This window comes from Berghia stephanieae, chromosome 3, assembly GCF_034508935.2.
Source record: "Berghia stephanieae isolate SIO BIC M18660-M18661 chromosome 3, UCSD_Bste_1.3, whole genome shotgun sequence".
Taxonomy (NCBI): Eukaryota; Metazoa; Mollusca; class Gastropoda; order Nudibranchia; family Aeolidiidae; genus Berghia; species Berghia stephanieae.
Window position 1 is genome coordinate 48,056,331 of NC_088362.1, and position 16,990 is coordinate 48,073,320.

Genomic DNA, 16,990 nt, shown 5'->3' on the forward strand with positions numbered 1-16,990 from the left:
CATCATTATTATTATTATTATTATTATTATTATTATTATTATTATTATTATTATTATTATTATATTACTGTTATTTTAATTTTTTAAATCTTGTAGTTTTTATCTTTTTTTTTTTTAATGTGTTTTGCAACTTATTATCAATATTTCTTTTCATTAGAATGTTTAGGTTTAGAACCCGATATTTTAAACACAAAATGTTGAACACTGGTGCATAGTATAGTTTATTGTGTGATTTGTTATTTTAACAGGCCAAAATGATTTTTAACCAACCACATTGTAGTGGTAAACTGAATATGTCGTGAATGGTGAGTTTAATGCTGTCCTGGTTGACTTACCTGTGTGCAATAATTCATTCCTAAACATCCTTATACAGAAACATAAGAAAAAAGGGTATTATATTAGAAAAGAGCTGAAAGCACACAGCCTCCCCCCCCCCCCTTCCTACCTTCCCTCCCCCCATTGCAAAATAAATAAATGAATAAATCTTCCGACATTTTTCGAGAGAAAATATTATGATTTGATTTATTTAATAATTTTATCAAGAATTATCCGTGATATAAAGTTTGTAGCGACTTCTTATAAGGTTTCCTTGCGTTTTTTCTTATTGGAGTGTATAGTTTGTACTACTCTGAAGATTAACGATTAGGAATTCCAAGCCATTTTTTAGATTTACCATGAAAGATCGACCATGCGGGTGGTTGGATGGGAGCATCACCCTTGAATCATATACCTATGATGTTCGCATGGGTGTACGATCCGATAGTGATGTCGTTTCTTCTTCTCTTTACTAGCCTATCCTGCTTCTTTGGTTTGTGATTGTATTTTTTGACAGGGGATATTTTTTTTTCTGTAAATCTTCTGCCTGTTTGTTCTTGGTTATTTATAATTTAGCTTATGATATCTTAGTTATGATTTTGATTGACATTTGTACTATTTTTGTTAGATTGCTTGTTTTTTTTGTTTCAGCGGTCTCTCATATAACCTCAATTGTGTTGGAAGAGACCTAAAGCAACAAACAAACAAAAAGATCGACCTCCTCTCTCTGGATTCTATGTATCAAATTTATTGTTTTTATCCGTTTTCGTTGATGATTGAAGTCGCTTTTCCAATATTGACTTCTATGTTTTCAAAGCTGTAATATTCATTTCTTATTTTATACCCTTTACGGGTCACTTGGATTTCTAATCGCTTAGTATTCCCCTTTAAAAATCATAACTTTCGTATTTTGTTTTGAAATTGTAATCAGATCATGAAATAACAAAATCTCTCAATTCGTTATCGTCGTCATGGCATGGAATTGACATATGTGATCCAACGTCTGAAAACGGTATTATGATCATAAAATAACAAAATCTCTCAATTCGTTATCATCGTCATGGCATGGAATTTACATATGTGATCCAACGTCTCAAAGCGGTATTATGTTAGGATAAATTGGATCCCAAAAAGTTAATTTAAGAATAAAATGATCAGAAAGGCGAACTTGGAGTTTTATGGAAATGCCAGAAATTGTATTTGATCTCCACCTTAACCAATAGGAAGTAACACCAACGTTTCCTATTTGTGGCTATATATTCAATTTCCAGCAACAAGGTCATCCCGACTTTAATACCTTAACCAATAGAAAGTAACACAAACGTTTCCTATTTGTGGCTATATATTCAATTTCCAGCAACAAGGTCATCCCGACTTTAATACCGTTTTGAGATGGTGGGTAGTCTATTACCTCAAAGTTATTATTTGCATCAATTCCCTGGAAATGTTCGTTCCGAGATTTATTCCCCATAAAAGTGTGTCCCCGTTTCCCCTGCTGACAATAGATTGTCCATCCCACCAACGTCCTATCCTTCTCCCATATTGGGCGAGAGGTCATTTTCTCTGTCTTCTAGCCCCTCTTAAATCTCTTTTCCGAGTTGCTTTATGTCTTTGTCTCGGAATGGGATTACTTAGTTTTGTCCAAGCCCTGGCCGGAGTCCTTGACTGGGAGGGAAGCAGTCAAATGTATAGTTATAGTTTTGAGAGATATATTTTTCCTCGTAAATCATCTCTCTATTATGTATTGTTAGTTATGCATTCTGTTTTGGATGTATTCTGTAAACATTTGAGTATATTCCTCTTAGTGGGATCCTGTTCTGGTGTCTGGATGAGACTTTAAGGTGATCTCAAACTAAGTACATTGATGTTATGCTCTTTGTATCTACAACTGTTCCCTATTTGAACCAATTCCCCTTTGTCTTACTTTTTCTTGGGTGCTATGATTGTAAATTGAGAATACTTTGACTGTTCCATTTCCTTTTTTTTTTAACAGGCGCTGATATGACCTAAATGTGTTGCAAGCGCCGGAAAACCCTTATAAACAAACAAACAAACATTGATTCCTTGACTGAAATTCTAGCAACGCCGTTTCCTAAAAAGTGCTAAATGTTATACCGTTTACATTGATTGTGTACACAATGCTACTTATCGGTGCATGGCTTCCTGTGAGATGTTTTTTATTGATCTATTTTTATCCATAGGTTGTACAAAGATTTGTTCAGTTTTAAAATGAAAATACCACAAGCCTACTTTATTATATTATTATCATATCGATCAAAATCTGTGTGTTCTGAACCAGCATTTAATATTATCGTCTATTGAAACAAGAGCTTTAGAACAGAACGTTGTTCCAAATTATATCTGATATGTCATTGTTCTTTAGTTTGATTGTTCACCATATTGTATATTGTCACGTGTGTAATGATGTTTATATTGCTCTCTTACTTGATAAAAAAATAAGGCTAGGGCTATTGGTCAGTACTGACTCCCAGGCGCTAGCACATGCGGGTCAGTACTGACGAACAGACGCCAGTGCCTGGAGGTCAGTACTGACCAATAACCTGGTGTCTATTGGTCAGTATTGAACAACAGGTGCCACCGCCCACAGACAACCTCTCTTCGGTCTGTGCCACTGCCCACCATTGATCAGCACTGACGAACATCGACCTGTTCGTCAGTGCAAAGACCTCTTCGCACTTATTCGTCACTTCCTAAAGTATACCATTAAAAAACAAAAAAACAATTAAAATCCCAGGCTCTCGGGCCAACTTATCCGATGCCACACAGTAACACTTGGTCACTTAGATAAGTTTGATTTCTAACGTTAGATGCCGTTGGGGCAACGATATGACTCGTTATTTCAAGCCACCATATGATTCTTTTTTTATTTTATGTTGTCCATTCTATTTCTTTGGGTTTTTGTTGTTGTTGTTTTTTTTTTTTTTTTGTTTTTTTTTGTTGTTTTTATTGTTTTTTCCCCCGTATATTTTCGTTATAGCTTAATTTAAAGAAAAATAGAGGAAAATGTGTTATATAATATTTCCTGTTACGATTCTTTTATAATACTTTGTCCATTCTATTGATGAGGATTTTTTAATTTTTTTTTTTTTTGTCATGCAAAATAATAATAATAATAACAACAATAATAATAATAATAATAATAATAATAATAATAATAATAATAATAATAATAATAATAATAATAATAATAATAATAATAATAATAATAATAATAATAAATAACGGAAAGGAGGAGAAACTTGATAACGAATAGATTATTCTATTTTTGGGCAGCGTGGCTCAGCGGTACGGTCTTTGCTTCGTACCCGAAAGGTACCGAGTTCGATCAACCGCCGCCGCTGCCCTGTGTGACCTTGAGCTAGTCACCTCGCTCTAGCTCGACTTGTGGCGCTGAACTGCGGCTGATGCCTAGGTTATTCCAGCCTTCCCTTGGTATAGATCCTAGATACAAAATTTTCCATGAATAAAGGGAATTCTATTTTATTTATCTATTATTATTATTATAAGAATATACTGAAAATAACTGAACTTGTGAACGCAGTTTTAAAGTACGGCTTCTTAAATCGTAACACCGACTATAAGACGTGGGTGGGAAATAAAAGACATATTAGTGGTGGTGGTAGTAGTAGTAGTAGTAGTAGTAGTAGTAGTAGTAGTAGTAGCAGTAGTAGTAGTAGTAGTAGTAGTAGTAGTAGTAGTAGTAGTAGTAGTAGTAGTAGTAGTAGTAGTAGCAGCAGTAGCAGTAGTGCTAGTAGTAGTAGTAGTAGTAGTAGTAGTAGTAGTAGTAGTTAGTAGTAGAAAGCTGTAGTGAAACTGGAGGGGGCGAGGTGAAAAAGTCACGGCGGAGGTGGGGTGGGGGGGGGGGGGGGGGGTTGTTGGATGAGCGAAGGTCGAATCTTCGCGAAGGAAATACGAACGGTCGGATGGCGATGTGATAGTAAAGTGGAATATAGATAGAATGCGCTTGGCCAAGGAGTTCACAACATTGCCATCCGGATGTATAACGGACCGACACACGAACTCTATGTAACCATGAACTTTTATAGTCTGGTTAATACAGTTTAGTGAGAACAACTCACAAACGCGGATGGCAAAAACAATAACAAAGGCACGAGTGACGTCATCTGCATACTATCTATAGATAGATAGAAAAGAGGGGAGAGAAGGAAAAAAAAAAAGGGGGGGGGGGGCGGACCGGTAGAGAGGGGGAATTGAGAGAGAGAGAGAGAGAGAGAGGGTAGTTGTATGAACAGTAGTAGTAGTAGTGGTGGTGGTGGTAGTAGTAGTAGTAGTAGTAGTAGTAGTAGTAGTAGTAGTAGTAGTAGTAGTAGTAGTAGTAGTAGGGTGGTGGTGGTGGTGGTAGAAGCAGTAGTAGTAGTAGTATTAGTAGCAGCAGCAGTAGCTGTAGTGGCAGCAGTGGTTATGAATATGGGTGACGTTGACATCGAAAAGGCTCAAAGATAGTATTGACTAAGAGGTGGTTGCACAGCGGGATACGAAGTGGAGGTTAGTGGTGGTCAATCCTGGTGTTGAGTCCGCGTGGAGTCAGCGTTCCCAACGACTTGATCAGGTGAGTTTCCCTACGTCGGCGGGTGGAAGTGTCCGAATGGCAAAAACTAAACACACACACACACACACAAACACACACACACACACGCGCGCGCGCGCTGTACATCGCAGTAGTCCGGCAGATTGAAGTGTCTGCACAGTTCGATATGTCGCGCAAGTGCTGCACGAATCTGTCACCCAGCCTCTTTCCGGTCTCACCAACGTAAGCAATCCCACACAGAGAGCACGTAATCGCATAGTAATCTATCTATATTCCACTTTACTATCACCTCGCCAGCCATCCGACCGTTCGTATTTCCTTCGCGAAGATTCGACATTCGTTCATTCAACACCCCCCCCCCCTCCAACCCCACCTCCGCCGTGACTTTTTCACCTCGCCCCCTACTGTTTCACTACAGCTTTCTACTACTTACTACTACTACTACTACCACTCAATACTACTCTCACTAATGCTACTACTATTACTACTACTACTACTACTACTACTACTACTACTACTACTACTACTACTACTACTACTACTACTACTACTACTACTACTACTACTACTACTACTACTACTACTACTACTACTACTACTACTACTACTACTACTACCACTTATATATGTCTTTTATCTTCCATTATTTTCTGTAAGGTTCTGTTCCCTGACGCTGACCTTTTCTTATCGGTCAGATCACCCCTCTGGGGCACCCTATCCTCTACCCACGCTAACATTTCATTCATACTGCAACAAGATATGAAGTGAATAGAAAAGTGCCAGAAGACAATAGAGAATAAAAATTTTTTCGCGGCGGTGGTGGGGTTTGAACCTGCGACCTTATTGGTACGACAACTCCGCCTGGCAGGTGAGAGCGTGGCTCTACCGTGTGAGCTATCCACGAACACAAAAATATTCGTTTCAAACTCAAAGTCATTACTAGATCCCTCTCTCACCCACTTCTTGAGACCGCCGATTCGTTCGTACACCACCATCGCGAATAATTTTGACCAGCAGTTAAGCTTAATAGCCAATATTCTCAACACAAACATATAACATAGAAACGATTGAGACATTGAGTATGCTCCGGTGTATGGGGTGAATTTTTTAATTCAGAAAAGTGAGTGGAGCAGGCACTTATGTTGGTAACAACAAGATATGAAGTGAATAGAAAAGTGCCAGAAGACAATAGAGAATAAAAATTTTTTCGCGGCGGTGGTGGGGTTTGAACCTGCGACCTTATTGGTACGACAACTCCGCCTGGCAGGTGAGAGCGTGGCTCTACCGTGTGAGCTATCCACGAACACAAAAATATTCGTTTCAAACTCAAAGTCATTACTAGATCCCTCTCTCACCCACTTCTTGAGACCGCCGATTCGTTCGTACACCACCATCGCGAATAATTTTGACCAGCAGTTAAGCTTAATAGCCAATATTCTCAACCCAAACATATAACATAGAAACGATTGAGACATTGAGTATGCTCCGGTGTATGGGGTGAATTTTTTAATTCAGAAAAGTGAGTGGAGCAGGCACTTATGTTGGTAACAACAAGATATGAAGTGAATAGAAAAGTGCCAGAAGACAATAGAGAATAAAAATTTTTTCGCGGCGGTGGTGGGGTTTGAACCTGCGACCTTATTGGTACGACAACTCCGCCTGGCAGGTGAGAGCGTGGCTCTACCGTGTGAGCTATCCACGAACACAAAAATATTCGTTTCAAACTCAAAGTCATTACTAGATCCTCTCTCACCCACTTCTTGAGACCGCCGATTCGTTCGTACACCACCATCGCGAATAATTTTGACAGCAGTTAAGCTTAATAGCCAATATTCTCAACACAAACATATAACATAGAAACGATTGAGACATTGAGTATGCTCCGGTGTATGGGGTGAATTTTTTAATTCAGAAAAGTGAGTGGAGCAGGCACTTATGTTGGTAACAACAAGATATGAAGTGAATAGAAAAGTGCCAGAAGACAATAGAGAATAAAAAATTTTATTCTCTATTGTCTTCTGGCACTTTTCTATTCACTTCATATCTTGTTGTTACCAACATAAGTGCCTGCTCCACTCACTTTTCTGAATTAAAAAATTCACCCCATACACCGGAGCATACTCAATGTCTCAATCGTTTCTATGTTATATGTTTGTGTTGAGAATATTGGCTATTAAGCTTAACTGCTGGTCAAAATTATTCGCGATGGTGGTGTACGAACGAATCGGCGGTCTCAAGAAGTGGGTGAGAGAGGGATCTAGTAATGACTTTGAGTTTGAAACGAATATTTTTGTGTTCGTGGATAGCTCACACGGTAGAGCCACGCTCTCACCTGCCAGGCGGAGTTGTCGTACCAATAAGGTCGCAGGTTCAAACCCCACCACCGCCGCGAAAAAATTTTTATTCTCTATTGTCTTCTGGCACTTTTCTATTCACTTCATATCTTGTTGTTACCAACATAAGTGCCTGCTCCACTCACTTTTCTGAATTCATACTGCAACCACCATTGAGTACAGACGATACAAGATATTTTTCATTATATTGTATTTGTTTTCCACGTTTATTTGTGTATTGTTGTGCTGATGAAGGGTTTGTACCCGAAACATCCATTGTCTGTTTTGTTCCCATACGAAGCCTTTCATTTTCACTCTTTCGTTAGTATTTTACGATCACCGGCTTCAGGCAGCCCTTACCATTTTCTACTTTTCCTGTCTCAGTAAGATGCGAGCAAGCCGAATTTCAAATGACAGGAATGAAGAAAGACGAGACAATGAAAGAGCTTTCACTTGCAGTTCTGGCGCCACGCATCAGTGCAGTGAGCATGCGCGTTGGATGAACCGAAATATAGGGCTTCCAGTTTGGCGTATCAACACCAAATTTGGTATTTTTCTCAGGATTGGACAATTTCACTTGTTTAATTAATTGATATATTTATTAAACAAATCTGACGTAAACCGACAAAAAAAATTTAGTGAAAACAAGGGCTTCCCTGCGACTAGTACTAGTATGGGACAGGAAATGCTGATTTATTTGTCGTAGAGCAAGTTATTTTAAAAAATGGCATTTTTCCATAATTTTGGTACCGTCAACGCCCGTGGCCAGGTCAGAACTGACCAACTGGCATCAGTACTAGTAATAGTATTAGTCAGTACTGACCCCCAGACGCCGGTGCCTGTTCGTCAGTACTGACCCGCAGGTGCCAGCGCCTGGGGGTCAGTACTGACGAATAGCCACTCCGAAAAAATAAAATTAAAAAACCAACAAAAAACAAATCTAACTACTCAACGCATCCCTACGCCATTTTCCATATTGTCAAATTTCTTCCGAGTATTGAAATTCCTTCCTGAAATGGTGGAATGTTGTTGTTCATTTTTAGTCGGATGTGACCTTTGAACTCTCTCCGACACCATTTTATTTTTTAAATATAGGAACTATTTTTCCATTAAATGACTGGGAGTCATCCTGGGTTTCCAACCTCCCATAGTGGGCAGGGAGGTTCTTGCTGTTTCTTCTATACCCCTATAGCCTGCCTGTTTTCCTGCCTGTCTTTGTCTTAGAATGAGATTACTTAGGTTTGTCCTGACCCGGCCGGAGTCCTTGGCTGGGAGGGAAACAGTCGAATATATAGCTATAGTTTTGGGAGATGATATTTTTTTCATTGTAAATCATCTCTCTGTTATGTACTGTTATTATTTTTATATATTTAACCTTTGATTTTTAATAATTTGAGTGTATTCTTCATCGTGGAATCTTATGCTGTTGTCTGGGTGAGACTTTTAGGTGATCTCAAACTAAGTACAATGATAGTGTGCTCTTGGAATCTACATCTGTTCCATATTTGAACCAATTTCCCTTTGTCTTACCTTTTCTTGGGTGCTTTAATTGTAATTCTAAAAAAAATTTCTATTCCATTTTCTTCCTTTTTACTGGCGTTGATTTGAACCCTTAAAAACAAACAAATAAATGTGTTTCAGGCGCCGTAAAACCCTTAAAAACAAACAAATAAATGTGTTTCAAGAGCCGTAAAACCCTTAAAAACAAACAAATAAATGTGTTTCAAGCGCCGTAAAACCCTTAAAAACAAACAAATAAATGTGTTTCAAGCGCCGTAAAACCCTTAAAAACAAACAAATAAATGTGTTTCAAGAGCCGTAAAACCCTTAAAAACAAACAAATAAATGTGTTTCAAGCGCCGTAAAACCCTTAAAAACAAACAAATAAATGTGTTTCAAGAGCCGTAAAACCCTTAAAAACAAACAAATAAATGTGTTTCAGGCGCCGTAAAACCCTTAAAAACATTTTTTAAACACATAATGGGAGTCATCTAGAGTTGTAAGGCTCCGGTCCTGAGCTGAGATTAATCCCGGTTTCCATAGCGTGAATTAACAGTTGCAAATTCCAACCCTTTCTGAAGGATGCTACTCTATCACTACAGGGTTAGTACAACAATACACCAATTAATGTGGAAAACAAATCAAATAAAATGCAAAATAACTTGTATTGTCTGTACTCATATTATTACTCAATTGAGTACACACGATACACGTTATTTTGCATTTTATTTTATTCGTTTCCCACGTTAATTTGTGTATTGTTGTGCTGACGAAGGGTTTGTACCCGAAACGTCGTCCATTGTCTCTATCGTTCCTATACGAAGCCTCTCCGTTTTCGCTCTTTTGTTAACAGCCATTAATCTGAAGCGTTGATAGTTGTATTGGTTACACCGTCGCCTGGATTTCCACATTTTTAAAAGCCATTTCGAGAAAATCATTCGCAAAGCCTGCACATTTCAGTGACAAAAATATTGCTATAAACCTCCAAAAGGATAAGAATCAAGAAGGAATTATTTTTAAAAAGATATAATTAAATAAATGAATAAGTAAATTAACAAATAATTAATTAATTAATTAAAGCCCACATTTAAGGCAACATCCAAGCTGTTTTGTTTTCCCTGAAAAGTATTATATTTATTTCACTAATTTCTTTTTTATCCTTCTTTCTTTAATTCATTTCCTATGTTACCATCAATAAAGCCTGTATGAAACTGAAACTTTGTATCATTTATGATGTTATCGTTTATGCATTTTCAGCTCTTCCCTAAGTATTATTTTCTCAATTTGGGTTGTTGAATTAGATCGGTTGTGTTTTGATCTGAGTAGAAAATGTGTTGTGGAATTCATGACTAAATGGGTCACAAGTCGTGTGTACCAACGTGGTGCATGTACTTCTATTTTTTTCACTTTTTTATTCCAACCTTGCTGAGGGATTCTAAAAATTGAAAAAAAAAAAAAATAGATTGCACTATATGTACGTGTTAAAGAAGTAATTGCTACTGAGCAGTTCATTGCAATAAGTTGGATATAACAAAATGCTTTTTATTTTCTTTTACTTTTTTATTTTCTCTTTTTTTTTTTCCTTCTCGTTATTTTAAAGTTCTTGAATTTCTAAAGGAGATTTTCGTAAAGGATTAATGTTATTTATTGTCCACTGAGTAAGTTTGTTTCTTTATTTATATATATAATTTATGAATTCGAACAAATTAAGGATTATTTTGATGGCCTTATTTATTACTTTATAGTATTTTTCTTTTTCATGTGAGCAAAATAATAAGTATTTTAATGATTTTTAAAAGTCTTCGATCTGTTGACATTTTTATTTAAATATCACCCTGTACCTTTGCATTTCTCTCTTTTGTTATTCCCTTTCCATTTAATATTTTCCTGGGTGGGGATCCTGACCTCCCATAGTGGGCAGGGAGGTACATACTATATCTTCTATCCCCTTATATCTGTTTTCCAACATGCTTTCTGTCTTTGTCTTTGAATGAGATTACTTAGTTTTTTTCCTGGCCTGGTCGGAGTCCTGGCTGGGAGGGAAACAGTCAAATGCATAGTTGTTTTGGGAGCTGATATTTTTTTTCTTGTAAATCATCTCTCTGTTATGTATTAGTATATTTGTTATTTTTTAATGTATAATGTAAGCATTTGAGTGTGTTCCTCTTTGTTGGATTTTGTTCTTGTGTCCGGATGAGACTTATAGGTGATCTCAAACTAAGTACATTGGTGGTATGCGCTTGGAATCTACATTTGATCCCTATTTGTTCCCAGTTCCCCTATGTCTTACTTTCTCTTGGATGCTTCAATTGTAATTCTAGAACTTTTTACTATCCCATTTTCTTCCTTTTTACTGGCGCTGATATAACCTAAATGTGTTGCAAGCGCCGTAAAACCCTTAAAAACAAAAAACAACATAATATTTTTCGTTTATTATTCTTTTGTTGATTTTTTTTTTTTTGGTTTATCGTTTCAGTGTTTTAATTCCAACTTTTTAAAATTTTATTTTCAAATCCATCTTATGAACAAAACATTTTAAATTATTTACTATTATTATTTTTTTTAATGGAAAATGAGGTCTGATCAACGGCAATACAGTGAAGTCCGCATAAAGTCAACACTCTTAAGGGTGGATTTTGCTTATACAACACCTCTCGTTGGTCCCAAATTGACTGTTCTTTATCTAAGCGTGTCCCATTGGTAATGGATAAAGTCAATCAATCTTTCTGATCCTACGGTGTTGACTTTATCGGGATCCTACTGTATATCTGTATAGCACTGCATATCTTTCATTCATCTAATTTATAACTAGCTTTATCGTACAGTTCAATTGAGCTTTTTCCGCTTTGACCTCGTTAAGCGGGAACCCCATTGTGCTCTGTTCTGAATATTTTAATTTAAACGTGACCAAGAGTCTCCATTCGGTATTTTGTCCGGGGTAGAATTGTCGCTGAAAATAATTACCAAGCGCGTCGCACCAAAAGTGAAGACATCACATGACCAGCTGTCTTTATAATAATATGTCATCGTGACCGATGTCATGAGGTATGATATTATTTATAGTCAAGATTAGAAAAACTGAAGGGGGTTTGTTCAAAACCATTCCCAAGTTCTGTGTGACCGCTTCCTCGACGACAGTGATGATTCCAGTGATCTAGAAAGTCAAATTATTGATGAAACATTTGATATTTCCTCTCTGGCAATGCAGAAGTTGTAATTTTATTGCTGAGCTGCAGGAAGGAACGAAATATTCACGGTATTTCAATGTTAGCCCGATTTGAATCCAAGCTGGACTTGGGCACAATCCCTTCAATTGATTTAATCAAACTCCTCCATTAAAGTAGTAATTCTGTAGAGCCACAAGGTTCGTGTTACTTGAAGAGTTATCCTGGTTTCTTTAGCATTAAAAGGACAGTAGCAATTGCGTACTGCCCTTCGGATAGGACGCTAGCCTATCCCAAATCACTTTCCACCAGATTCAACAGACCTCGCGAGGTCCCAGGTTTAAGAGTTTTTTGGGTTTTTTTTGTTTTTGCCATGATAAGGGTCATTTAAATCGATGGATATTTGAACGACGAGTTTTATGGCCAATTTTTTAAAAATAATTCGTGTCTTGGTTTAAGTCAAACGGACTAAAAATCAACTTTAAAGAAAATGTGGATCCATCGAGTCAATCTAGTTTTTGGTTGACGTGAACGTGACAAAGAGAACTGCGTTAAAATCAAATTTACAACAACAAAAAAAAAAAGGATTGTAAGCAGTTAACTGCCGTGCTCGAACACGTTCACGTTTTGTCACATTCACGTCAACCAATAACTAGATTGACTCGATGGATCCACATTTTCTTTAAAGTTGATTTTTAGTCCGTTTGCCTTAAACCAATGCAATATATACTATACATAGATTGCGACTGAAGTGACTCCCTTGTTGTGTGTTATTCATGTGCGACATTACAATGGTTGAAAAACCCCATGAATGCTGTTTTCAGTTTTTTGATAATATGGATATGGACAAAGACAGATTGGTATTCCCAATAATAAATTATGATAAAAAATGCTTTGACAGAGTTATTGTGTTGCCATAATTTAAAGTTATAATATTAGACCGATTGTATTTAAAGATCGTGCGTTTGTGTGTGTGTGTGTGTGTGTGTGTGTGTGTGTAAAATATTAACGGGGTTTACGTGGACCACTGACAATGTGCTGCATAGAAACAAGGCTTGGACATGATTTGATTTTAAAGCAAAAAAATATATATATATAAGAAAAAATAAATAAATAAATAAAGTTAACAAATGAGTTTTGAAAAAAGGATAGCTAACTTGTCCATAATACTTGCAAGGAATTTGATTGAACTTTATGAGAATTGTCTGATTTTGTCGCTGGTGATTTTTTTTTAAGAATTAAAAAAAAAAATATATAAATATAACAAAAATAAAATTTTAAAAACTATCAACATAAATTATGTGATGCCAAGCGCAGTTTATCTGTTTAGCAAAGTATTGAATGACATCCAATAGCTTGTACTGAAATAATGAATATGTACTGGAGGACAAGAAAATCCAATTGGTTATAAGGTGGAATTGTGATGAATGAGTCAGGTTGTACTTTGATTGAAGTAGATGGTTTAAAAGAAGGTTGCGATTTTTTGCCCCTACCTTTTGAAATCCGATTTCACGTGTCTTGTAGCCTATGTACTACCATGTTTATCGTGATTTTAAAAAAAAATTATATTTGGACTTATTGCAATGTTGAGTAGAAATTCCTTCGGGGTTAGGTGTTGTATGGCCATTTATACAGGGCCAGAGAGAGAGAGAGAGAGAGAGAGAGAGAGAGAGAGAGAGAGAGAGAGAGAGAGAGAGAGAGAGGGGGGGGGGGGGGGGTGGGGGGGGGGAGTAAAATGCTACCGAGATCTACCTACTATTTTTTAAACCACTCGATTTCCCTTTGTCTTACGTTTTCTTAGAATTCTGCGACCAATGATTTATTTTTAAAATTACCCAGTGGTTTATGTAGTATCTGGCAACTTTCCTAAGTAAGCGCTGTGAAACTTTTAAAACTGAAATGCTCCCATAATATTTCTATCCGAGATGAGAGATAGAGTAGTCGCTTGATGGATTGGCAATGGGTGTGATTTAGGCTATTATACGCAAATATCAACAATGTTGTTTTCTATAATATGTATATGATTATGATTATTATTACTGTACAATCTCAACGAGAGAACCACCGCCTTCAATATTAATCTGTCTCCCTTGCATTTTGTGTATGTATAATTCCAATCTGTTATATATTTTCATGATTATTATTATTATTTTGACATGGTCACCTGTTGATTGTATAACTTTTACTATTATAAGAATTTGTGTGATGTGGATGGGATCTTATGATGAGATAAATTATATTTGAAGAAAATTTATCGTGATGTCATTTTTTCTCTCAGTCTTTCATGTTTATTATAGTATTTTTCATAGTCCTTGGTTGGAGCACCCTGATCTCGCATTGTTTCTTCAATCCCCTGTATACAACCGGGTGAAGATAACAAGTTAAAACTGGGTGGGGTTCCTGGCCTCCCATAGTGGGCAGGGAGGCACTTACTGTGTCTTCTATCCCCTTATATATGTCTTCCAACTCACTCTCTGTCTTTGTCTTGGAATGAGATCACTAGGTTTTGTCCTGGCCCTGGCCGGATACTCTACCTGAGAGGGAAACAGTCAAATGTATAGATAGTTTTGGGAGATTATATTTTTTTCCTTGTAGATAATCTCTCTGTTATGCATTGTATTATGTTTTCTTTATATTATATACGATTTGTAAACCATTTGAGTGTATTCCTCTTAGTGGGGACCTGTGCTTGTGTCTGGATAAGACTTTTAGTGATCTCAAACTAAGTACTTTGATAGTGTGCTCTTGGAATCTACACCTGTTTCTTATTTGAACCGATTCCCCTTTGTCTTACCTTTTATTGGGTGCTTTAATTGTAATTCTAGAACTTTTTACTATCCCATTTTCTTCCTTTTTACGGGCGCTGATATGACCTTAATGTGTTGCAAGTGCCGTAAAACCCTTAAAAAAACAAGAACAAAACAAAACAAGTTAAAATGGAGAGCCTTATATTTAAGCAATACTATTTGTATTGTTTGCATTGCTAATCGCTTCAATTCGAAACTTTTCGATTTTTATCCCCCCAAAAAAAGAGCTTTTATATAGCGCAATATCCACTAAACGTGCTCAAAGCGCTTTACAAAGAGTCTCTGACCAACAGCAACACGAAACATTTAGAACGAGACATGACGCCTGTTAGGCAATATTACATTTTTTTCCGGACAGAGACAACACTGTTAACGGCCAGGTACTCATTTTAATCTTGGGTACGGTGAGAGAATGTGAGTAAAGCGTCTTTTTCGAGGGCTCAACTGTGCTCCGAGCGAGGCTCGAACCCAGAACCTTCCGATCCGAAAGCGAGTGTCATACCACTAGACCACATAACCGTTGTTGTTTGGTTTCTCGGCAGAGAGGCAAACAGTCAGACGTTCATTTTGTGCGGCTAGGTGGTCTTGTGATATGACACTCGCTTTCGGATCGGAAGGTCCTGGGTACGAGCCTCGCTCGGCGCATATTTGAGTCTTTGGAAAAGGCCTTTACTCACATTCTCTCACCGTACTCAGGTGTAAAATGAGTACCTGGCCGTTAACAGCGTTTTTTTATCCGATAAAAAAAAATGCAATATCGCCTAACAGGCGTCATGTCTTGTTCTACGTGTTAAGAGTTGCTGTTGGTCAGTTTAGTGAGAAGTACTCATAAAGATAGATGGCAAAAAAAACAATAACAAAGACCTGACTGACGGCAACTTTGTTCTATCTATAAACAAATATTGGCTGACATCCCATCTTGCCAGATATGTTTGGGTGTATCGAGTTTGTCATACCATTCCATCTGGTAGATAAGAGACACAAACATCTTCTGCTATGTAAACAAAATCTTGCGTCTTTGTGGTATGACACTCGCTTTCAGAACGGTAAGGTCCGGGTTCGAGTCCCGCTCTGCCGTTGATTGTTAGAAACACAGTATATAACAATAAAAAATTCCCTTTATTCATCCCCAAGGGGAAATTTGTCTTTAGGGTCTATTCCAAGGGAAGACTGGAATAACCCAGGCGTCAGCCGCAGTGCAGCGCTTCAAAGTGAGATAGGGCGAGGCAACTTGTTCAAGGCCACACGACGATGCTGGGAGTCGAACTCGGTATCTTTTGGGTACGAATGAAATACCGTAGCGCTAAGCTACGCTGCAATGATAAATAAATAGCACATACTGTGTTCTTTTGAAAGTCGGCAACGATTTGTCAGCGCAAAGTTGAGTCCTTGGAAAATGCTCTTCTTTACTCAAATCTGAATAACAAATGTGACGAGTTTCCTGAAGTGTGTATGGAAAGGGTTAAATGAATTTGATTGAAGTTAACATTCCACTTGATTATTGTTATAATCTATTTCATCGATCTTCAATCAATCAGCAACATTGGCAAAGAAGACCGCTTAACTCACTCAATCCTAGAGACTTTTTCTACTTTTCAAAATTGGAAGAAAAAAAAAGTGTATTAAAAATGACCATGTTCATAGATATTTTTATTCAACTGTCATTAACATACAAAAAACTAAAAACATTAGCTTTGATACTACGCCTATAATTTGTCTCAGAAAAATGTAATAAATAGGCATGGGGTAAAAGTAACCCGGGTAAACTACAGATATAGTCGGTGTTAGGGTTGAGTGAGTTAACTCTCTCCTCACCAGCCATTCTCAGAATTTTCCCCAAATCAAATAGAAAATCTACAAATACATTCTATACGTGGTATTGTTCAGCAAAAGGTGCTCTATCTACATCACAGTGTCAAGTTTTTTATAACCATAATTAACAAATTTTCTTAAAATTGTGTGATGTACAAATGAAATCAGAATGATAAAACTGTTGTTTGCATCGTAACGAATGTGATGATTTTCCTTGTGTTGGTTAGGAGAGGGTTAATATCATGGACCTTGAACGAAATGGGAGAACTCATATGCACTATATAGAGTCTTGTTTTCATGTTTAAAAAGAAACAAAAAACTTTAGCTTTTATATAGAAGGGCACTAGTCACTAAATGTGGTCAAAGCGCTTTACGAAGGGTCTCTGGCTAATAGCAACACGTAACATATAGAACGAGACATTACATGACGCCATTTAGGTGATATTATAATTTTTTCCGACAGAGACAACGCTGTTGACGGCCAAGTAC